At 45.0% G+C, this 24,096-nt stretch overlaps 1 long non-coding RNA gene across 1 annotated transcript; it reads left to right on the top strand.

Annotated features, from left to right (window-relative positions):
• Positions 1–1,442: 1,442 nt before the first annotated feature.
• LOC133283094 (uncharacterized) lies at positions 1,443–23,080 on the top strand. Its single transcript, XR_009747753.1, has 3 exons — positions 1,443–2,246; positions 17,589–17,756; positions 21,914–23,080. It is a non-coding gene; the product is annotated as an uncharacterized LOC133283094 (long non-coding RNA).
• Positions 23,081–24,096: the final 1,016 nt, after the last annotated feature.

The following is a 24,096-nucleotide window of genomic DNA, read 5'->3' as shown; positions in this document are numbered from 1 at the left end:
ACTCATGACTGTCCAGCCTTGGGGAAAATCCCTTGGTGGTCCTCTTATATCATCGTCTAACCCTAGGCAAGACCCGAGCCTGACCCTGCTCAGCTTTCAAGATCTGACGAAATACTGTGTTCTCAAGGTGGGATGGCTGTGGGTAAAATGCATGCTATCTGTGTAGCAACATGCTGATTCTCTGCAAAAGCAGCAGACAGGTTTCAGAGGTATTCAAAGGCCCTCCAAAACCTTTAGTATTCTCAAATGCTGCTGTAAATTAGCCTGTTGGGGAGTGGGGGGTGTGAGGGAATGTCTTCTTCATAGGTTGACCCTTCAAGGAGGGGGGAAAAAAGAAAATATGTGTAATTGCTAAAATTTCTCATTATATGCCTCCCAAAGTATAGAAGTGATGACCATACTGGGAATGCAAGCTAGACCAGTTTCATGATCAATGATTCTATTGTATTACAAGTCATTACCATAAAGTACAGTGAAACAAGAACCTTAGCCCAGGCTCCATAGCTGAATAAACACTAAAACAGTAAATACTGGCTATAAGTAAGGTGCGACATTCTGAAACTCCGAGATCAAGCGCAACAACTGAGCAAATAAATCGGCATTGTGACGAGTGACTATGAATCTGAAGCAATGAATGCTTATCACAAATACGATTAGACACACTCTGGTCAGATGTGGTGTTGTCTCAACCCTTTGTGCCCCACATTGGGAGCCAAGAAGATTTGACTGGGGAAGAGAATCGAAAGAATGTAACTCCCACAGGTTGAGATAAGAACAGTCCAATAACTAAGGTATAACACAAAACCACTATTGCTACCACCAATAATAATAATGATAAGGGAAATAAAAAGGGGAGAGAGTACAACCACTCACCACCCACCGACCGATACCCAGCCCGACCTGAGCAGTGATCTAGCCCTTCTGGGTAACTCCCCCCAGTCTATATACTGGGCATGATGTGCTGTGGTATAGAAAACCCCTTTGGTTAGTTTGGGTCAGGTTTCCTGTCTCTGCTTCTTCCTGGCTTCCCCTCCTCCCTGGCAGATCATGAGACTCAGAAAGTCCTTGGTCGGAGTAAACATTACTTAGCAACAACTAAAAGCATCGGTTTTATCAGTGTTGTTCCCAGGCTGAAAGTGAAAAACACAGCACTGCACCAACTACTAAGAAGGAGAAAAATGGCTGCTACTGCTGAACCCAGGACACCAGGTTAAGTTGTAGTTTGGCTTTGCCCCTTTGATTTTTTTTTTTTTAGCTTTTTTTTTTTTCCCTACATAACTTCACAACATTCATGTAGTCCCCTTGAGTTGTCTGCCCCTCCCTTACCTTCCCCCCCCCCCTTCCCTTCCCTGAGTTTCAGCCAAATCTCTTTTCACACATGGACCCCTTTACCCTTCAGGACTGCATCCCTAGGTAGGCCAAAGTTTGCCCTCCAGAAGTCCAAGATGGCAGTTCTGCTCACCCCTCTTCTCTAAGAAACAAAACCCATCATTTCATGATTTGCAGCCCTGAGAAGGACTTGGGGATGATAGTTTACAAGAAGCTCTGCATGACCCAGCAATGTGCACTTGTAGCCCAGGAAGCTGTATGCTGGGCTACATCAAAAGGAACATGACCGGCAGGTCAAGGGAGGAGATTGTCCCCCTCTACTCCACTCTTATGGGAACCCACCTGGAGGACTGCATTCAGTTCTTGGGGTCCCCAATACAAAAAGGATGTGGATCTGCTTGAACAAGTCCAGAGGACGGCCACAAAGATGATCAGAGGGCTGGAGCACCTCTCCATTGATGACAGGCAGAGAGAGCTGGGCTTCTTCAGCCTGGAGAAGAGAAGGCTGAAAGTAAAAAACACAGAACTGCACCAGCTACTAAGGAGAAAAATGACTTCTACAGCTGAACCAAGGACAGTATCCACCCCTTATTCCATACCATCCAGGTCATGCTCAGATCCAAAATTTTCAATATACCATTGCTTTTTGTCTCTTAATATATATACATATATGCACACACAAAGAGAGGTATATCATAACTTATTCCATGGACCATCTTTATAAATTTGCTGAATTCATGAAGTCCATGATGTCAGGCTCCATCTCTTGTAAACGTCTTTCAGGGCAGGAGAGACAATGTGTAGTGTTGCATTGTTACCTGCTGACGACACGGCTGAATTCATCAGGTCACTGCTGATCTTGTCTGGTTTCATCAAAGCTCACTGGCTATTTTCACCCAAAGTTAAATCCCCTTGAGGTATGTACTGCAGTTCCCCATCTTCCCGACAGGTATATCCAGGTCCCTGAGTGAAAGCAGTCCCATGAGTGGGTTTACCTTTACCAGAAGCAGGAATAACCCAGACTTTCTTCCCCAGCAAATTCTTTATGTGCACCACAGGAACTTTATCCCCTTCTACAGCATGTAAAAGATCTGACTGGGCTGGGCCAGCCTTGTTGGCAGATACCCTCGTGTTGACCAACCAGGTGGCTTTTGGTAAATGCGTATCCCAGTGTTTGAAAGTCCCACCACCTATTGCTCTCAGTGTAGTTTTTAACAGCCCATTGTACCGTTTGATTTTCCCAGAGACTGGTGCGTGACAGGGGAATGTGATATACCCACTCGATGCCATGTTCTTTGGCCCATGTGTCTATAAGGTTGTTCTGAAAATGAGTCCCATTATCTGACTCAGTTCTCTCTGGGTTGCTGTGTCGCCACAAAATCAGTTTCTCAATGCCCAGGATAGTGTTTCGGGAAGCGGCGTGGGGGACAGCGTATGTTTCCAACCATCAGGTGGTTGCTTCCACCATGGTAAGCACATGGCGCTTGCCTTGGTGGGTTGGTGAAAGTGTGATATAGTCAATCTGCCAGGCCTCTCCATATTTGTATTTAAGTTATCATCCTCCATACCAGAAAAGCTTTAACTGCTTGGCATGCTTAATTGCAGCACGTTTCACACTCATGAATAACCTGGGCAATAGTGTCTATTGTTAACCCCTCGATCGTGTGCCCATCTGTATGTTGCATCTCTGTCCTCATGGCTTGAAGTGTCATGTGCCCACCGGGCCAAAAATAGTTCACCCTTATGTTGCCAATCTAAGTCCTTCTGAGCCATTTCAATCTTAGCAGCTTTATTCACTTGTTGGTTGTTTTGGTGTTCCTCAGTGGCCCGACTCTTGGGTACATGGGCATCTACATGACGTACCTTCACTAGCAGGTTCTGCATCCAGGCAGCAATATCTTGCCACAGTGCAGCAGCCCAGATGGGTTTACCTCTGTGTTGCCAGTTGCTCTGCTTCCACTGCTGCAACTACCCCCACAGGGCATTTGCCACCATCCACAGGTCAGTTTAGAGATGAAGTACTGGCCATTTTTCTTGTTCAGCGATGTCCAAGGCCAGCTGGATGGCTTTCACCTCTGCAAATTGATTCGATGCGGTTTCTGCATCTTGTCGTTGGGGACTCTATACGGCTGCCTTCTATCTCCGATGCTTTCCCACAATACGGCAAGACCCATCAGCAAACAAGGCATACTGCTTTTCACTTTCTGACAGTTTATTATATGGTGGGGCCTCTTCAGCGCACATCACCTCCTCCTCTGGTGACGTTCCAAAATCTCTGCCCTCTGGCCAGTCCATGATGACTTCTAGAATTCCTGGATGATTGCAGTTTCTTGTTGGAGCTTGTCGAATTAGTGTAGCCCACTTATTCCATGTATCATTGGTTGCATGATGTGTGGAGGAGACCCTGCCTTTGAACATCCAGCCCAGCAGGGGCAACTGGGGTGCCAGGAGGAGCTGTGCTTCAGTGCCAATCACTTCTGAAGCAGCTCGAACCCCTTCATAGGCTGCCAGTATCTCTTTCTCAGTAGGAGTATAGCCGCCCTTGTATCCTCTGTATCCCCAATTCCAAAAGCTGAGGTGTCGACCTTGAGTCTCCCCTGGAGCTTTCTGCCAGAGGCTCCAGGTAGGACCATTCTCCCCGGCTGTGGTGTAGAGCACATTTTTTTACATCTGGCCTGGTCTGGCCTGGTCCAAGGGCTACTGCATGAACTCTGTCTCGTTTAATTTGCTCAAAGGCTTGTTGTTGCTCAGGGCCCTATTTGAAATCATTCTTCTTCTGGGTCACATGATAGAGAGGGCTTACAATTGAACTGTAATTTGGGATGTGCATTCTCCAGAACCCCAACTCTAAAGAAAGCTGTTTTCTTTTCTTATTGGTTGGTGGAGGCATTGTTGTAATTTTGCTGATCACATCTGTGGGGATCTGGTGATGTCCATCTTGCCATTTTATTCCCAATAATTGAATCTCCTGTGCAGGACTTCTGATCAGATGCTGTCCCGTGTAATAAATGCATTGTTTCTTTATCTTTCTTTGCTCTACAGGTTGCTTTTTGTGCATCTTTTTTGCTTTTCCCCTTGCGTACAGGGGCAGCCGATATTGGCATGAATTGGTCCTCTGGTTTAGCTGCAGTGATTATCACTGTGGTTGGAGTGGCTGCATGTCCTGGGTTCAGCAGTAGCAGTCATGTTTTTTCCTTTGTGTTAACTGGTGCAGTGCTGTGTTTTGACTTCTAGTTTTGAGAACAGCGTTGGTGAAGCCGATGTTTTCGGTTGTTGCTAAGTGATGTTTACCCTGACCAAGGACTTTGTGAGGCTCATGCTCTGCCAGGGAGGAGGGGAAGCTGTGAGGAAGCAGAGACGGGGCGCCTGACCCGGGCTAGCCGGGGAGGTATTCCATACCACAGCACGTCATGCCCGGGGTGGGGGGTAACTGGGAGTTGCCCGGAAGGACAGGGGCTTCCGGGTGGAACTCGTTTTCTTGGCCGGTGGTATCGTATTCTCTTCCCTTGTTATTTTCCCTTATCATTGTTTTAGCTGATAGTAGCGGTGGTGATTTGTTGCTGGACTGTTCTTGTCTCAACCCGTAGGAGTTGCACTCTCTCGATCCTCCTCCCCGTTCCTCCGGGAGCGGGGAAGGGGAGAGCCCCGGTGCAGGGAGGGGGGGGAGACGAACACGGACCTTGATTGTTGTCAGCTTGGCACCACTCACTGGGAGTGAGTGAACAAGTTACCTGACTGGGTTTAAACCACGACAGTTCTTTTTGGCGCCCAACGTGGGGCTCGAGGGGTTGAGATAAGAACAGATCTGACTGGATTGATAGTCACTCGTCACAATGCTGATTTATTGGCTCTCAAGGTTTTTCCTCTTGATCTCACAGTTTCAGTATACCATATCTTACGTCCATCCGGTATTGGCTGTATTAGTGTTTTTCAAGTGTGGGGCTTGGGCTAAGGTTTTTATCCCATTGTACTTTATGGTAATGACTTGTAATACAATAGAATCATTGATCATGAAACTGATCTGGTTTATGTTCCCAGTGTGGTCACCACCTTTATACTTTGGGAGGTATATGATGGAGGTGCTTAGCAATTACACATCTTTTTTCTCCTTCTCAGGTGCTCAACCTGTGAAGGAGACATCCTTTTACCCTCCTAGTCGTCCCCCCAGACCATTTACATTTGAGAGTTTTGAATTTTTTAAATGGCCTTTTAATGCTCTTGAGACTTGTTTGCTGATGGTGATGGGAATCACCATGCTAACACGCATACAGAGTGTGTTTTGCCCACTACTGATTTCAAGAGTTAAGCAGATTCAGGTTTGGGTCTTGTCTGGGGTCAAACGACGATGTAGGAGGACCGAGAGATTTTCCCAGAGGCTGGACAGCCATGAGTGGCAGGGTGTGTGGGATAGTATGGGCAAGTATCTAGGTCAGTGGGCCCCTCCAGTATTTTGGAATTTCACTACCGAACAACTGCAAAATCCAGAAGAATTAGTAAAACACTTAAATGAGGTGTGTGGTCATTCTGGCCATACCAGAGATGGACAAATCACGGCAACGTGCTGGGGCTTGGCCTATGCTTACAGGGACTTGTTCAACACTATTCAGCACCTTCAAAAGGAAAAGAATGTCGGCGGATTTGAGGGCAAAGTGACAGTCGCTACTCAAACTTTGGCTGCAATGAACTGCGCAGCTACCCCAGTGGCAAGTACAGCAGCTGCTCAAACTTCAACTGCAACAGACAGCGCGGTTACCCCAGCTCCAAGCACGGTAGCTACACCACCCCCAGCAACAAGTACAGTCGCTACTCAAACCACAGTGATAATCACTGCAGCCAAACCAGAGGACCAATTCGTACCAATATCAGTTGCCCCTGTACGCAAGAGAACAAGCAAAAAGGAGGCAAAAAGGGTGAAGCGAGATGAAGAACCAATGAATTCACCACCCGGTCCAGAATCTGATCAGGAGTCATCCTCACATGACGAAGAAGAAGAAGAAGTAACTTCTCGACCTCGGACCTCAACCGAGCTGCGGAATATGCGAAAAGATTTTACCCGTCAACCAGGGGAGCACATCATCACCTGGTTACTCCGATGCTGGGACAATGGGGCCGATGGTCACGAACTAGAAGGTACAGAAGCCAAGCAGCTGGGATCACTTGCTAGAGAAGGGGGAATTGACAAAGCAATTGCAAGAGAGAAAAAGTCCCTCAGCCTTTGGAGGAGGCTCTTGGCAGCTGTGAAAGAAAGGTTTCCGTACAAGGACGATGTTACGAGTCGTTCGGCCAAGTGGACTACTATAGACAAAGGCATCCAGTCTCTGAGGGAATCGGCCATCGTAGAGATGATCTATCACATCAAGCCGAATAACGGGGATACACCTATAGATCCAGATGAAGTTGAATGTACACGACCCATGTGGCGAAAACTTACACGGAATGCACCGTCATCATATGCCCATTCATTGGCAACAGTGACCTGGAATGACATAGTACCACTAACAGTGGATGAAATGGTTCATAAACTCCGAGAGTTCGAAGACAATCTCACTCCTTCCATCATCTCAGCTGTGAAAAAACTGTCCCAGGACCTCGACAAATTGAGGGACGATGTATCTGATTTATCCAGCTCCTCACGTGTACCAACACGCGTCTCAGCTATTAACAAAAGACGTCCTATTGTTCAAGAGAGGAGATACAGAAGGTATACGCCACGGGGTACCCTATGGTTTTACCTGCTGGATCACGGAGAAGACATGACAAAGTGGGATGGAAAACCTACTTCAGCTTTGGAGGAACGGGTGAGTGAACTGAAGAGGGGAGCAAGGGCCAAGACTGATCGTCCCATGAGAGCTACGGCTTCAGTCTCTGGTGAGCAGTTTCCCAGATGGAGTGGAAGAGCTGATTTTACTCCAGCTCCTGTGATAACGAAGAATAATCCCTTTCAACACGACTTAAGTGTCCAATGCTGTGACGACCATTAGAGGGGCCCTGCCTCCAGCCAGGTGGAGGTAGGGGACAATCGGATTTACTGGACTGTGTGGATCAGATGGCCTGGCACATCAGTCCCACAGAAGTATAAGGCTCTAGTAGATACCGGTGCACAGTGTACCCTGATGCCATCAAGCTGTCAAGGGGTGGAACCCATCTATATTTCTGGAGTAACAGGAGGATCCCAAGAGTTGACTGTGCTGGAGGCTGAAATCAGCCTGACTGGGAGGGAGTGGCAAAAGCACCCTATTGTGACTGGTCCAGAGGCTCCATGCATCCTCGGCATAGACTACCTCAAGAGAGGGTACTTCAAAGACCCAAAAGGGTACCGGTGGGCTTTTGGTATTGCTGCTTTGGAGACTGAGGAAATTGAGCATCTGTCCACCTTGCCTGGTCTCTCAGAAGATCCCTCTGCTGTGGGGTTGCTGAAAGTTGAAGAACAACAAGTGCCAATTGCGACCACAACAGTGCACCGGCGGCAATATCGCACCAACCGAGACTCCCTGATTCCCATCCATCAGCTGATCCGTAGACTGGAGAGTCAGGGGGTGATCAGCAGGACCCGCTCACCCTTCAATAGCCCCATATGGCCAGTGCGAAAGTCTAATGGAGAATGGAGACTAACAGTAGACTATCGTGGCCTGAATGAAGTCACACCACCATTGAGTGCTGCCGTACCGGACATGCTAGAACTTCAGTATGAACTAGAGTCAAAAGCAGCCAAGTGGTATGCCACGATTGATATTGCCAATGCATTTTTCTCCATTCCTTTGGCAGCAGAGTGCAGGCCCCAGTTTGCTTTTACTTGGAGGGGTGTCCAGTTCACTTGGAACCGACTGCCCCAGCGGTGGAAACACAGCCCTACCATTTGCCATGGACTGATCCAGACTGCACTGGAACAGGGGCAAGCTCCAGAACACCTGCAATACATTGATGACATTATTGTGTGGGGCGATACAGCGGAAGAAGTCTTTGAGAAAGGGAGGAAAATAATCCAAATCCTGCTGAAAGCCGGTTTTGCCATAAAACGGAGTAAGGTCAAGGGACCTGCACAGGAGATTCAATTTTTGGGAATAAAATGGCAAGATGGACGTAGACAGATCCCCACAGATGTGATCAACAAGATAACAGCAATGTCTCCACCAACTAATAAGAAAGAAACGCAAGCTTTCTTGGGTGCAGTGGGGTTCTGGAGAATGCACATCCCAAATTACAGTTCGATTGTAAGCCCTCTCTATCATGTGACCCGGAAGAAGAATGATTTTAAATGGGGCCCTGAGCAGCAACAAGCCTTTGAGCAAATTAAACGCGAGATAGTTCATGCAGTAGCCCTTGGACCAGTCCGAACCGGACCAGATGTAAAAAATGTGCTGTACACTGCAGCTGGGGAGAACGGTCCTACCTGGAGCCTCTGGCAGAAAGCTCCAGGGGAGACTCGAGGTCGACCCCTCGGCTTTTGGAGTCGGGGATACAAAGGATCTGAGGCCAGCTATACCCCAACTGAGAAAGAGATACTGGCAGCGTATGAAGGGGTTCGAGCTGCTTCGGAAGTGATTGGCACTGAAGCACAGCTCCTCCTGGCACCCCGGCTGCCCGTGCTGGGCTGGATGTTCAAAGGCAGGGTCTCCTCTACACATCATGCAACTGATGCTACATGGAGTAAATGGGCTGCACTAATTACACAACGAACTCGAATAGGAAATCCCAGTCGTCCAGGCATTCTAGAAGTCATCATGGACTGGCCAGAGAGCAAAGATTTCGGAATGTCACCAGAGGAGGAGGTGGTGCGTGCTGAAGAGGCCCCACCATATAATAAACTGTCAGAAAGTGAAAAGCAGTATGCCTTGTTTACTGATGGCTCTTGCCGTATTGTGGGAAAGCATCGGAGATGGAAGGCAGCTGTATGGAGTCCTGGACGACAAGTTGCAGAAACTGCTGAAGGAGAGGGTGAATCGAGTCAATTTGCCGAGGTGAAAGCCATCCAGCTGGCCCTGGACATTGCTGAACGAGAAAAGTGGCCAGTACTTTATCTCTATACTGACTCATGGATGGTGGCAAATGCCCTGTGGGGGTGGTTGAAGCAATGGAAGCAGAGCAACTGGCAACGCAGAGGTAAACCCATCTGGGCTGCTGCACTGTGGAAAGATATTGCTGCCCGGGTGCAGAATCTGGTGGTGAAGGTACGTCATGTAGATGCCCATGTACCCAAGAGTCGGGCCACTGAGGAACACCAGAACAACCAACAAGTGGATAAAGCGGCTAAGATTGAAGTGGCTCAGATGGACTTAGATTGGCAACATAAAGGTGAATTATTTTTGGCCCGGTGGGCCCATGACACTTCAGGCCATCAGGGCAGAGATGCAACATATAGATGGGCCCGTGACCGAGGGGTGGACTTAACAATGGACACTATTGCCCAGGTTATTCATGAGTGTGAAACATGTGCTGCAATTAAACAAGCCAAGCGGTTAAAGCCTCTTTGGTATGGAGGACGATGGTTGAAGTATAAATATGGGGAGGCCTGGCAGATTGACTATATCACACTGCCACCAACCCGCCAAGGCAAGCGCCATGTGCTTACCATGGTGGAAGCAACCACCGGGTGGCTGGAAACATACGCTGTGCCCCATGCCACTGCCCGGAACACCATCCTGGGCCTTGAGAAACAGATTTTGTGGCGACACGGCACCCCAGAGAGAATTGAGTCAGACAATGGGACTCATTTCCGGAATAACCTTATAGATATTTGGGCCAAAGAGCATGGCATTGAGTGGGTATATCACATCCCCTACCATGCACCAGCCTCTGGGAAAATCGAACGGTACAATGGGCTGTTAAAAACTACACTGAGAGCGATGGGTGGGGGAACTTTCAAGCATTGGGATACACATTTACCAAAGGCCACCTGGTTGGTCAACACCAGAGGATCTGCCAACAGGGCTGGCCCAGCCCAGTCAGAACTTTTACATATTGTAGAGGGGGACAGAGTTCCCGTGGTGCATATGAAGAATTTGCTGGGGAAGACAGTCTGGGTTATTCCTGCTTCAGGTAAAGGCAAACCCACTCGTGGGATTGCTTTTGCTCAGGGACCTGGATATACTTGGTGGGTAATGCGGGAAGATGGGGAAGTCCGATGTATACCTCAAGGGGATTTGATATTAGGGGAAAACAGCCAGTGAACTCAATTGTATGCTGTTGCCTGCTGTGTAATGCTTTTATAGCCCATCAACTAGATGTCTCCAGGTCACCAGCGACTGGCCCTGACTTCCCTCCAGCCATCATCCCAACAGAGAATGAACTTGGAACATCATGGACCGAATGGACTCGGCAGCATTATAGGGATTGGTCCATGCACTAAGAAAATGATTTTTTTCCTCTTGGTCTGTATGTATATGGATGTATATATGTGGGAGAGCGATGGTGTATTGAAAATGTGGGATCTGAGCACGACGTGAATGGTATGGAATAAGGGGTGGATAATGTCCTGGGTTCAGCAGTAGCAGTCATGTTTTTTCCTTTGTGTTAACTGGTGCAGTGCTGTGTTTTGACTTGGTGGTTGGTGAAAGTGTGATATAGTCAATCTGCCAGGCCTCTCCATATTTGTATTTAAGTTATCATCCTCCATACCAGAAAAGCTTTAACTGCTTGGCATGCTTAATTGCAGCACGTTTCACACTCATGAATAACCTGGGCAATAGTGTCTATTGTTAACCCCTCGATCGTGTGCCCATCTGTATGTTGCATCTCTGTCCTCATGGCTTGAAGTGTCATGTGCCCACCGGGCCAAAAATAGTTCACCCTTATGTTGCCAATCTAAGTCCTTCTGAGCCATTTCAATCTTAGCAGCTTTATTCACTTGTTGGTTGTTTTGGTGTTCCTCAGTGGCCCGACTCTTGGGTACATGGGCATCTACATGACGTACCTTCACTAGCAGGTTCTGCATCCAGGCAGCAATATCTTGCCACAGTGCAGCAGCCCAGATGGGTTTACCTCTGTGTTGCCAGTTGCTCTGCTTCCACTGCTGCAACTACCCCCACAGGGCATTTGCCACCATCCACAGGTCAGTTTAGAGATGAAGTACTGGCCATTTTTCTTGTTCAGCGATGTCCAAGGCCAGCTGGATGGCTTTCACCTCTGCAAATTGATTCGATGCGGTTTCTGCATCTTGTCGTTGGGGACTCTATACGGCTGCCTTCTATCTCCGATGCTTTCCCACAATACGGCAAGACCCATCAGCAAACAAGGCATACTGCTTTTCACTTTCTGACAGTTTATTATATGGTGGGGCCTCTTCAGCGCACATCACCTCCTCCTCTGGTGACGTTCCAAAATCTCTGCCCTCTGGCCAGTCCATGATGACTTCTAGAATTCCTGGATGATTGCAGTTTCTTGTTGGAGCTTGTCGAATTAGTGTAGCCCACTTATTCCATGTATCATTGGTTGCATGATGTGTGGAGGAGACCCTGCCTTTGAACATCCAGCCCAGCAGGGGCAACTGGGGTGCCAGGAGGAGCTGTGCTTCAGTGCCAATCACTTCTGAAGCAGCTCGAACCCCTTCATAGGCTGCCAGTATCTCTTTCTCAGTAGGAGTATAGCCGCCCTTGTATCCTCTGTATCCCCAATTCCAAAAGCTGAGGTGTCGACCTTGAGTCTCCCCTGGAGCTTTCTGCCAGAGGCTCCAGGTAGGACCATTCTCCCCGGCTGTGGTGTAGAGCACATTTTTTTACATCTGGCCTGGTCTGGCCTGGTCCAAGGGCTACTGCATGAACTCTGTCTCGTTTAATTTGCTCAAAGGCTTGTTGTTGCTCAGGGCCCTATTTGAAATCATTCTTCTTCTGGGTCACATGATAGAGAGGGCTTACAATTGAACTGTAATTTGGGATGTGCATTCTCCAGAACCCCAACTCTAAAGAAAGCTGTTTTCTTTTCTTATTGGTTGGTGGAGGCATTGTTGTAATTTTGCTGATCACATCTGTGGGGATCTGGTGATGTCCATCTTGCCATTTTATTCCCAATAATTGAATCTCCTGTGCAGGACTTCTGATCAGATGCTGTCCCGTGTAATAAATGCATTGTTTCTTTATCTTTCTTTGCTCTACAGGTTGCTTTTTGTGCATCTTTTTTGCTTTTCCCCTTGCGTACAGGGGCAGCCGATATTGGCATGAATTGGTCCTCTGGTTTAGCTGCAGTGATTATCACTGTGGTTGGAGTGGCTGCAGTATCTGTTGTTGGGGTTGGTGCAGCCACTGGTCTTGGGGTTTGAGTAGCATCAGCAGCTGCACTGTCTGTTGCTGTGTTTTTGTAGCTGCTGTACTTGTCGCTGTGGTTAGTGTAGTTGCTGTGCTTGGAATTGGATTAGTTGCATTATCTTTTGCAGTCAGTTTGGGTAGCTGCTGTACTTGTGACTAGGGTTGGTGTAGGTGCTGTATTTGTAGTTGGGCTAGCTACGCATTCTGTTGCTTTGCCATCAGATCCAGAGACATTTTTTTTCCCTTTCAAGGTGCTGTATAGTGTTGAACAAGGCTCTAGGTGTAGGCCAGGAACAAGCACATTGCCATGATTTGTCCGTCTCTGGTGTGGCCAGAATGACAACACACTTCATTTAAGATTTTACTAATTTTTCTGGATTTTGCCCTTGTTCAGTGGTAAAGTTCCAAAGCACTGGAGGGGCCCAGTGGCCTAGATACTTGCCCATACACTCCCACGCACCCTGCCACTCATGACTGTCCAGCCTCAGGGAAAATCTCTTGGTCCTCCTATATCGTCATCTAACCCTAGACATGACCCAAACCCAACTCTGCTTAACTTTCAAGATTGGACATAATGGTCGTGGGTAAAATACACTGTATGTGTGCCAACATGGTGATCCCCATGCACATCTGGAGGGGGAGCTGGAGGTGATAGGGAATGTCTCCTTCATAGGTTTATGTGTAATTTCTAAACAATTCCATTATATACCTCTGAAAGTATAGAGGTGATGACCACACTGGGAATGCAAGCCAGATCAGTTTCATGATCAATGAGTCTATTGTATTACAAGTCATTACCATAAAGTAGAGTGAAAGAAGAACCATAGCTCAAGCCCCCTAGCTGATAAACACTAAAACACCAAATACTGGCTGTAAGTGAGGTGCGACATGCTGAAACTCTGAGATGAAGAGCAACAGCTTTGAAAGCCGATAAATCAGCATTGTGAGGAGTGACTGTTAATCCAAAACAATGAATGCTTATCACAAATATGATTAGACACACTCTGGTCAGATCTTTTGTTATCTCAACCCTTGTGCCCCATGTTGGGTGCCACAAAGAACTGTCCTGGTTTAAGCCCAGCTAGTAACTCTGAACCACGCAGCTGCTTGCTCAACTCCCTACCTTCCTCCCCCCTGCTCCCGGAGGGATGGGAAGGAGAATCGAAAGAATGTAACTCCCAGGGGTTGAGATAAGAACAGCCCAGTAACTAAGGTATAACACAAACCCACTACTGCTACCACCAGTAATAATAATGGTAAGGGAAATAACAAGGGAAGAGAATACAACTGCTCACTACCCACCAACTCATACCCAGCCTGACCCGAGCAGCGATCTACCCCTTCTGGGTAACTCCCCCCTGTTTATATACTGGGCATGATGTGCTGTGGTATGGAATACCCCTTTGGTTAGTTTGGGTCATGTGTTCTGTCTCTGCTTCCTCCCCTTCCCTTCCTCCCTGTCAGAGCATGAGACTGATAAAGTCCTTGGTCAGAGTAAACATATACTTAGGAACAACTGAAAACATTGGTGTTATAAGCGTTGTTCCCAGGCTGAAAGTAAAAAACACAGCACTGCACCAGCTACTAAGAAGGAGAAAAATGACTGCTACTGCTGAACCCAGGACGGCTGTGTACCCTGTGTGAGCTAATTTTGGGATTTCCAATGTTATTTTTACGTACTCCTATTATCAGCTTGATAGTGTGCTGTATTTGTTGAATTTAAATGGAAAATTCTTTTACTGTTTAGAGAGAAAATAAGTTATTTCTGCTTATGAAAGGGAACAATTTTTTTTTTTGTTTAGATGTTCATGTTATCTTGTTAGATTTCACATTTGATGTTCTGTTTGTACTTTTGATAATTAATCCCAGTGCATGTTGGTATTTTAACCCTAATATTATTCAGTACTGTTCTCCTTTCTTTGACATTATATCAGATGTTCATCTTAATCTGATACTTATCTCCTCTATTCTGTTTACTTTTAGAAGGGGTTAACCACATATTATAGCATAAGAATAAATTATATTTGATTGGAAAAACATGAATAAATATGCAACTGTATTTATTTAATATGTTAGTATTAAGCATGTTGCATATAAAATGCTTGTGTGATAACTTATTCTCTGAAACTTTCAGCCACGGTAGAGGTGAAAAATGTGATTAAGTTTGACATACCAGAATAGTGAGTCCAATGTGTTAAGGGAAAACAAACTTGTATACGTGCTTCCCACTTACTCCATTTAGCATCAGTTGCGTGATGTGTAGAGGAGACCGTGCCTTTGAACATCCAGCCCTGCATGCGCATCTGGGGTGCCAGGAGGAGCTGTGATTCAGTGCCAGTCGCTTTTGAAGCGGCTCGAATCCATTCATAGGCTGCCAGTATCTCTTTTTCAATTGGAGTATAGCCGGCCTTGGATTCTCTGTATTCCTGACTTCAAAAGCCGAGGGATCGACCTTGAGCCTCCCTTGGAGTTTTCTGCCAGAGGCTCTAGGTAGGACCATTCTCCCCGGCTGCGGTGTAGAGCACATTTTTCAGATTTTGCCCTGTCCAGCGTGGTCCAAGGGCTACTGCATGAACTTTCATTTAATTTGTTCAAAATCTTGTTGTTGCTCATGGCCCCATTTGAAATCGTTCTTCTTCCAGGTCACATGATAGAGAGGGCTTACAGTCAGACTGTAATTTGGGATGTGCATTCTCCAAAATACCTAAGAAAGCTTGTATTTCTTTCTTATTAGTTGGTGGAGACTTTGCTGTTGTTTTGTGGATCACGTATGTGGGGATGTGACAACATCCATCTTATTCCCAAAAATTGAATCTCCTGTGCAGGTCTGTTGACCTTACTTTGTTTTATGGCAAAACCAGTTCCCACCAGATTGCTCCTGATGGACAAAGGTGATGACAGTACCGAGTGTGCATACTAGATTAGTTTCATGACCAGTGATTCTATCATATCATAACCCAGCACTAGAAAGTACAATGAAACAACCTTAGCCCAAGCCCAGTGAATAAACATCAGCACAGGGAGCACATATGACAAGAACAGCATTACATAGCATACCATTTAGCACATGCACATGAATTCTGAGAACGAATGAGGGAACATTATGACCAGCTATTATTACGATACAGTGAATGCTTACAACAATTTTTTTTTTTAACATACCCTGGTCAGATCTGTTGTTATCCCAACCCTTCGTGCCTCACCTTGGGCACCAAAAAGGACTGTTGTCACTTAAATCCAGCTGGTAAGTAAGTACCACACAGACATTCATTCACTCACTCCCATTCCCCCCCTTGCTGGGTGAGATGGGGAGGAGAATGGTAAAACCCATGGGTTGGGATAGGAACAATTTAATAATTGAAATTAAATAAGATATAACAATAATAGAAATAATGACAACAGTGATAATAATAGGAAAAAGAAACAAGAAGAAATTGTAATTCAAAATAAAAAACCACAAGTGATGCGTAATAAAATTGCTCACCACCTGCTGACCGTTCTTCAGCCCATCCCTGAGCAGCAAGATGGTCCCTACTGTGTAACTCCCCTCAGTTTGTATACTGGGCATGACATGCTGTGGAATGCATGACATGCAAAGGAATACCCCTTTGGCTAGTTTGGGTCAGGTGTCCTGTCTCAGGTCCTTCCTGGCTTCTTGTGCCCCTCCTCACTGTCAAATCATAAGAGACTGAAAAGTCCTTGATCAGTGTAAGTGCTACTTAACAACAACTAAAACATTGGTGTGTTATCAGCATTCTCAACACTAAAGCTGAAAATACAGCACTGCACCAGCCTCCTAGGAAGAAAAATAACTTGATCCCAGCGAACCCAGGGCAGAGGCAAACTTCTAAATTTTTAATTAACACAATGTATAGGTTAAAAAAAAAAAGAGAGATGAACTTTCGAGGCTTTTTTTTTTTCCTTGATGCTTTCCTCACCTGTTACATTAAAAGTATATGAAAGTAGCGTGTTATGCCACCTGCTGTCATGTTGTCAAACTGAAAATATGGTAATTTGGAGTTATATGAAGAAATACTAGCTTGGAGAGATGTTGAGAGAATACTCTCTACATAATTTTATTCTCTGGACCTGGTGCTACAAATAGTAGTGGTGCCTTGTGTTAAACCAGATTTTTATCTGATCATAGAATTTATAGTTAGGAAATGATCATTGGGATAGTTGTAGTTTTGAGACCTTTTTGGTCTTTTTCCACGAATCCTCTTGGAGTCAGTGTCAGCGCTTTCTTCTAATAACAATATTTCTATAACTTTTTCTGTATTTGTACTGAAGTATTGAAAAGCTTATTTAAATTGATCTTCAAAGAGGACTTTGATCAAAATATTATATATGTTGTATGTACTAGTTATTTTCATGAAGGCCCTTAATTTACTACTGCAAGTTTTCATGGGCTTTTACAGATGAAATGATAATGCTTCCTTTGCCCTCATCTAAATTAACAGCAGAGAGCTGAAATGACAGAGAAAACTGCAAAAAACTTTATAAGATAATGTTCCCAGATATGTATACATTATGAAAAATGGTTGTGGTATTCTTCAGCATTGAACTAAGAGAAAATATAAAAATAAACACAAAAGCCAGGAAGGGATGGTGTTGTGGTGGTGTGTGTTTTTGTGTGGCTTGTGGGATGGTTTGCTGTAGGGTTTTTCTTTGTTTGCTTGTTTTCACAAAACTTCAGTATGAACCACTGTACTATTTAACCCTGAGAGAGTTTTGAACCAAGCTGCTGAACAGGGGGAAAAAAGTGATTCAAAGAATTTATAGTCTAACTAATTATTGTTTTGAATGCTTGAATGGTTTTTATTTTGAGTTTGACTTTGACTTTTACTTTAGATGATTATTGCATTTTAAAAGGTATGAAATGCGTTAAAGTGAGTTGTCTTGTGCATCAGCTGCTTAAGAGCTCGGCTCAATTCCTTTTGTTATTGGGGGGTGATAGCAACAAATCTGTATCATTAAAATAATGTGAAATTGTTGTTTTCAAGCGGTTTTCTTTGTTCATAGGTGTCAGCTGTGATGCATGCTTAAAAGGAAATTTTCGAGGTCGCAGATACAAGTGTTTAATTTGCTACGATTATGATTTATGTGCAACTTGTTATGAAAGTGGTGCAACAACAACGAGGCATACAACTGACCATCCAATGCAGTGCATACTAACAAGAGTAGATTTTGGTAAGTAATAATTTAATTCATATTAGGGCTGTTTGCAATAGTTAAAAACTTGTATTTTTGTTTCACTATTAAGGAATTTTTTCCTCAAATAGCATGCTAAAAATTATAGCGAGTTCCTATATCTGTGGTAAAAAGCTTGTTTTCACTGGTTCTAGCACATGAAATCTGCTTTACTCTTTTGGGTTAAGTGTTTTGGCAGACAGCAAATTATCAGACTATTAGATATGTATCTGATAAAAAGGACTACTGCTAAAATAACTTCCAATTCAAAAGGTGCAACAAAACTACATGCACACCCCCACCCCCAATATGTTTTATCAGAAGGTACCATGGTGAAGAAGAGAAATAGTGGTGAAAGTTTAGGGAAAATGTTTTCTAGTTACATCAGATGTTAATGCAGCAGCGGTGCTAGGCTGTACTGAATGTAGAAGACTAGTAGCAAGGGCTATGAAGTAGTCCCTCTTGGTTGCTGTTTTATCTTCCCTGAGATAATTCTATCACTGTCGTGGTTTAAACCCAGTCAGGTAACTTGTTCACTCACTCCCAGTGAGTGGTGCCCAGCTGACAACAATCGAGGTCTGTCCCCCCCCCCCCCCCCACCGGGGCTCTCCCCTTCCCCGCTCCCGGAGGAACGGGGAGGAGGATCGAAAGAGTGCAACTCCTACGGGTTGAGACAAGAACAGTCCAGCAACCAATGTACAACACAAATCACCACCGCTACTATCAACTACAACAATGATAAGGGAAAATAACAAGGGAAGAGAATACGATACCACTGGCCAAGAAAACGAGTCCCACCCGGAAGCCCCTGTCCTTCCGGGTAACTCCCAGTTACCCCCCACCCCGGGCATGACGTGCTATGGTATGGAATACCTCCCTGGCTAGCCCAGGTCAGGCGCCCCATCTCTGCTTCCTCACAGCTTCCCCTCCTCCCTGGCAGAGCATGAGCCTCACAAAGTCCTTGGTCAGGGTAAACATCACTTAGCAACAACTGAAAACATCGGCTTCACCAACACTGTTCCCAGGATGGAAGTCAAAACACAGCACTGCACCAGGTACCACGAAGGAAAAACATGACTGCTACTGCTGAACCCAGGACAATCACATAGAATAGTTAGGGTTGGAAAGGACCTTAAGATCATCTAGTTCCAACCCCCCTGCCATGGCCAGGGACACCTCACCCTAGACCATGTCACCTAAGACTCCATCCAACCTGGCCTTGAACACTGCCAGGGATGAAGCAGCCACAACCTACCAGGGCAACCTGTTCTGGTGCCTCACCACCTTCACAAGGAAGAACTTCTGTTGACGTGGGAGTCACAGACAACGCAGAGACAATCAATGTGATCAAGCGATTGCCAAATTTATTACAAAGCCTTAACTCCTTATATACTATTTCTTACATGCACTTACAGTGATTTGGCATATTATGATTGGATACATGTCTTGAAGACCCTTAGTGACTAACATATAATTGGTTAAGCACAGGTGTGAGAACTTGACCTCGAAAGCTTGCCAACAGTCCCACAGTTCTCATTAACTCAGTGAATTCCAGCTTCTTCTTATCTTGCTTGCTTAAGCTTCTTTGGGCCTCTCATGGCCTTGCTGTATCTTTCAGGATTATTCAGAGTTTATGTACCAGTTATGCATTCTCCTGTGAGAACACTGTCTCCACAAACTTATACCTTATATCTAACATAAACTTCTCCTGCTTAAATTTGAACCCTTTTCCCCATGTCCTATTACTACAGTCCCTAATGAAGAGTCACTCTCCAGCATCCTTGCAGGCCCCCTTCAGACACTGGAAGGCTGCTATGAGGTCTCCATGCAGCTTCTCTTCCACAGTCTTGAACAGCCACAACTTTCTCAGTCTTAGTGTTGTCGGCAAACTTGCTGAGGGTGCATCAATCCCACTGTCCATGTCGCCAGCAAAGATGTTGAACAAGACCAGTCCCAACGCTGATCCCCGAGAGACACCACTCATTACTGGTCTCCAACTGGATATTGGGCCATTGACCACAACTCTTTGCATGTAGCCATCCAGCCAGTTCTTTATCCACCAAGTGGTCCATCCATCAAATTGATGTCTCTCCAATTTATATACAAGGATGTCATGTGGGACAGTGTCAAATGCTTTGCACAAGTCCAGGTAGATGACATCAACTGCTCTGCCCGTCTATCAGTTCCGTAGCCCCATCATAGAAGGCCACCAAATTGGTCAGGTAGGATTTCTCCTTAGTGAAGCTATGTTGGCTGTCACCAACCACCTTGTTTTTCATGTGACTTAGCATGCTTTCTAGGAGAATCTGCTTCAAGATTTTGCCAGGCACAGAGGTGAGACTTAACTGGTCTGTAGTTTCCTGGGTCTTACACTTTCTCTTTCTTGAAAATGGGGGTTATATTACCCTTTTTCCAGTCGTCGGGAACTTCACCTGACTGCCATGATTTTTTAAATATGATGGACATCATATTTATAATTCCAGTTTTGTAATTCAGGAGTTACTTCCATAACAAATCTTTGCATTAAGATGTTGGCATTTGTCGTGGTTTAAACCCAGCCAGCCAGCTTGTTCACTCACTTCCCCCCCTTCTTGCCCTCCCCCTACTCCCGGAGGGATGGAGAGGAGAATCGAAAAGAATGCAACTCCCACAGGTTGAGATAAGAACAGTTTAGTAACTAAGGTATAAGACAAATCACAACTGCTACCACCAGTAATAATAACGGTAAAGGAGATAACAAGGGAAGAGAATACAACACCTCAGCACCAGCTGACTGATAACTTCCCCCCCACCCCCCCAGCCCGACCAAGCACCCACCGATACCTCCTCCAGCCCTGCAGTCCTAGCCCTTCCGGGTAACTCTCACTTACCTTCTGGGCATGACATGCTGTGGTATGGAATACCTCTTTGGTCAGTTTGGGTCAGGTGTCCTGTCTCTGCTTCCTCCCAGCTTCCCCTCCTCCCTGGCAGAGCATGAGGCTCACAAAGTCCTTGGCCAAACCAAAACATCATTGTTATCAGCTCTGTTCCCAGGCCGAAAGTCAAAACACAGCACTGCACCAGCTACCACGAAGGAGAAAAATGACTGCTACTGCTGAACCCAGGACAGCATTGGATGCTTATTTCTTTTTATACCTGTTCTATGTGTATAAGTCTAATGTTTTAGTAAAAAACGTTTGTAGTGATTCAGACTATATTGTTTTGAAACTTTTCAGCTCTTTTAATATTTTTTTTTTAGTTTTTTAACCTTTTTGATTAAAAAACCATTGAATATGCACATTATGCTTCTTCCTATATGCATTTAAAGTTTAGAACAGCTGAATATAACTATACAGCTTCTTTTTCAGAACTTTCTTTGAGCAGAGAAGTATCTGTCTCATTCATGTGTAATTCTCAAGTACCTGGTTGCTCTAAGATTGTCTTTTAATAACTTTTAAAGCTGTGCTCTGAGAATCCAGAGTTTGGAAAGAATTTTAAATATATAAATATATTTTTGAAAGTCATATCACTTAAGTTTCTAGATATTTCTTCTTGAGCTTTGCTTTTTTGCTTAATTCATGAGTTAAAAATATTTATGTAACAGTATATATTAATTCAGTGTTCTGGTCACTGAGATATATGATTCAAACTTAATTGTCCCCTGATGACAGTTATACATATACACTATATATACATTATACACTATTTATACATTATATATACATCTAGGGTTAAAAAGGAGCATCTTCATAAATATGTGTACATGATTCATAGGGAAAAGAGGACTGATGTATGCTTACTATAGAGCCATAAGTTAACATTCAGTGCTAAAAGTTTGAATGTAATACAATGGGAAAATTTATTGCAAGTCATTTAACTTTTAAAAAGACCTTCCAATCAATTTTGTGAATGTTCTGAGCATCTAGAAAACATTGAGATTTCCAAGAAACAAAATATTTTTATTTGGAAGCCTCTAAGTAAACACAACTTTGGATTAGGGAGTGTTACTCATGTAATTTTAAAAAACCCACAAGGGATACACATAGACAAGTAGAGGCTTATCTGAACAGGGAGCGTTCCCCAAGCAACTGGCCCTGGAGGGGTGAAAGAAGGTTACATTATGGAGCAGTAAGAGAAACCCTTCCTTACCCTCTAAGTTACTCTCTTGGCTACTTTAGGTACAAGGCCCTGGCTTTGGTAGATGAAGCACATAATGAGAAAGAGGAGGAACATGTGCAAGCAGTCTTGCCACAGTAAATGAGACCAACCTCACAACAAAACCTGCAGTGAAACCAGTGCCGAGAAGAAACAATGACAAGTTATGGTCATTGGTGATTCCCTCCTGTGCAGAATGGAAGCACCTGTTTACAGACCAGACCCTCTTTTCAGGGAAGTTTGTTGCCTGGGGCCCAAATTAGAAACATCACCACAAGACTGAAGGTTGAACTAGGCTCTTCAAACTGCTATCCCTGCTCCTTCATGTGGGTACAAATGATGTTGCAACAAAAAGTTTGAGGTCAATCAAAAGAGACTTCAGAGCCCTGGGAAGAATGTTAAAACATTCAACTTGCCAGGCATTAACTGGGAATACCATACTGCTGTGATGAGCAGGTCTTGGAAATTCTTGAAGTTTGTAGGAGATAATTTCTTGTCACAGGTACTCAGTAACCAACTAGGAAAGATGCCATTGTAGACTTGTTATTTATGAATAGAGAAGAACTTGTGGGGGATGTGATAACAGGTGGCTGTCTTGGACACAGTGATCACACAATGGTTGAGTTTAATGTTTTTGGTGTAATGAGAAAAAAGGACAGCAGAGTTGCTACCCTGGACTTCAGAAGAGTAAACTAAGCTACTCAGGGAGCTACTTAGCAGCGTCCCCTGGGAATCTGCTTTTCAGGGCTTAGGAGTCCATGAATGCTGGAAGCATTCCACCTTTTAGAAGCACAGAAGCAGGCAATTCCAGTGTGTTACAAGTCAAGCAAGCAGGGTAGGAGACCACCTTGGCTGAACAGGGAACTCCTTGTGGAGCTTGAGGAAAAAGAAATTAAATGATCTCTGGAAGCAAGGTTAGGCTTTGCAGGAAGATTACAGAGCCATGGTTCATATATGCAGGGAGAAGACACAAAAGACCAAATCTCAACTAGAGTTGAAAGTAGCCAGTGTTGGGTCAGACAACAAGAAAGGCTTTTTTTTCAGTATGTTAATAGCAAAAAGAGGTCTAAAGAAAACATAAGACCAGTGCTTGTTGAAGATGGTCACCTGACAAGTAGGGATGGAAAAAAAAAGCAGAAGCATTCAGTGCTTTCTTTGCCTCATTCTTTTAATAATACTGATAGATCTTGGGCTGCTCAGTCCCCTGAGTTGGAGGACTGAAGAAAACACCAGGTGTCGATGCCCTGCTCTTGGGAACTGTAAAGAGAACAATGAAGGATAAATATCCCTTAGCAAAACAAAGCAGGCAGTTTGCAAGATAAAGCAGGATGTGCATCTCAAAGACAGACCAAACAGTGTGAATATTTGTAACCCTTAGTAGTTTTTCTAAATCGGGATGATAAGGGAGTAAAAGAGTGGGAAGTTACTGCTTAGCACTTAGTAGGCTATAAAAGGCATGCGAGACACGAAATAAAGGTCTTCATATTTTACCAGAACTGGAGTCCCTCCTTGATACACCACACTTGAGCACCTTCTCGATGACCACTGGCTGAACTTACTTCTTAAGCTTCTCGAGCTTTGGGGCCCTTCCCACTTGTCCTGCCTGCACAAACTGAACTGCACCACCACACTCCAAGTTGCTCACCCTCCCAGGGGGAGTGTTTTATCTGTTCATGGGGTGGTGGTTGCCCCTACTGGCATCATCTGCCCACATCACCAGAGCTGCTGGGTCCTGGGCAAGTCCTGGTATGGACAGGTTAGGCCGCCTCTGACCTGGGATTCAGAGAAAACTCCAGGAAGAAACTCGCCAACAGAGTTTCAAGTTGACAAGCAGGCATTCTTTATTGCGGTGCCGGGAGACACGGGGGATAGCTCCTCCTAACGTGTGTCCCCGTATTGCTATATAGGCCATCCTTATATGGTCACTGGGCATATTCCATCATTTTCCAACAAGTTTCCTGCATGCATACAAAAATGTGATGGTGGTCTTTAAGGGTCATTTACTTTTGCCAACGATCTTCATAACCATCTTAATTAACCTTACAGACATAGCAATCATCCTGTCCTTGTACTTATCAGTTAATTTATCTGTGCCCACCCTGGACATCTGCTAGTCCCAGATACTCCCCATCCCCAGGTCCTGTTTTTCTATTCTGATTTTCTTACACCTTTTGTACTAAGGTCCTAAGGACCTGAAACTATGTCA

Source organism: Pezoporus flaviventris, unplaced genomic scaffold (assembly GCF_033815535.1).
Source record: "Pezoporus flaviventris isolate CSIRO_AGI_PZ_B2104156 unplaced genomic scaffold, CSIRO_AGI_Pfla_v1 ptg000153l, whole genome shotgun sequence".
Classification (NCBI taxonomy): Eukaryota; Metazoa; Chordata; class Aves; order Psittaciformes; family Psittacidae; genus Pezoporus; species Pezoporus flaviventris.
This window is presented reverse-complemented; position numbering and strand designations above follow the sequence as displayed.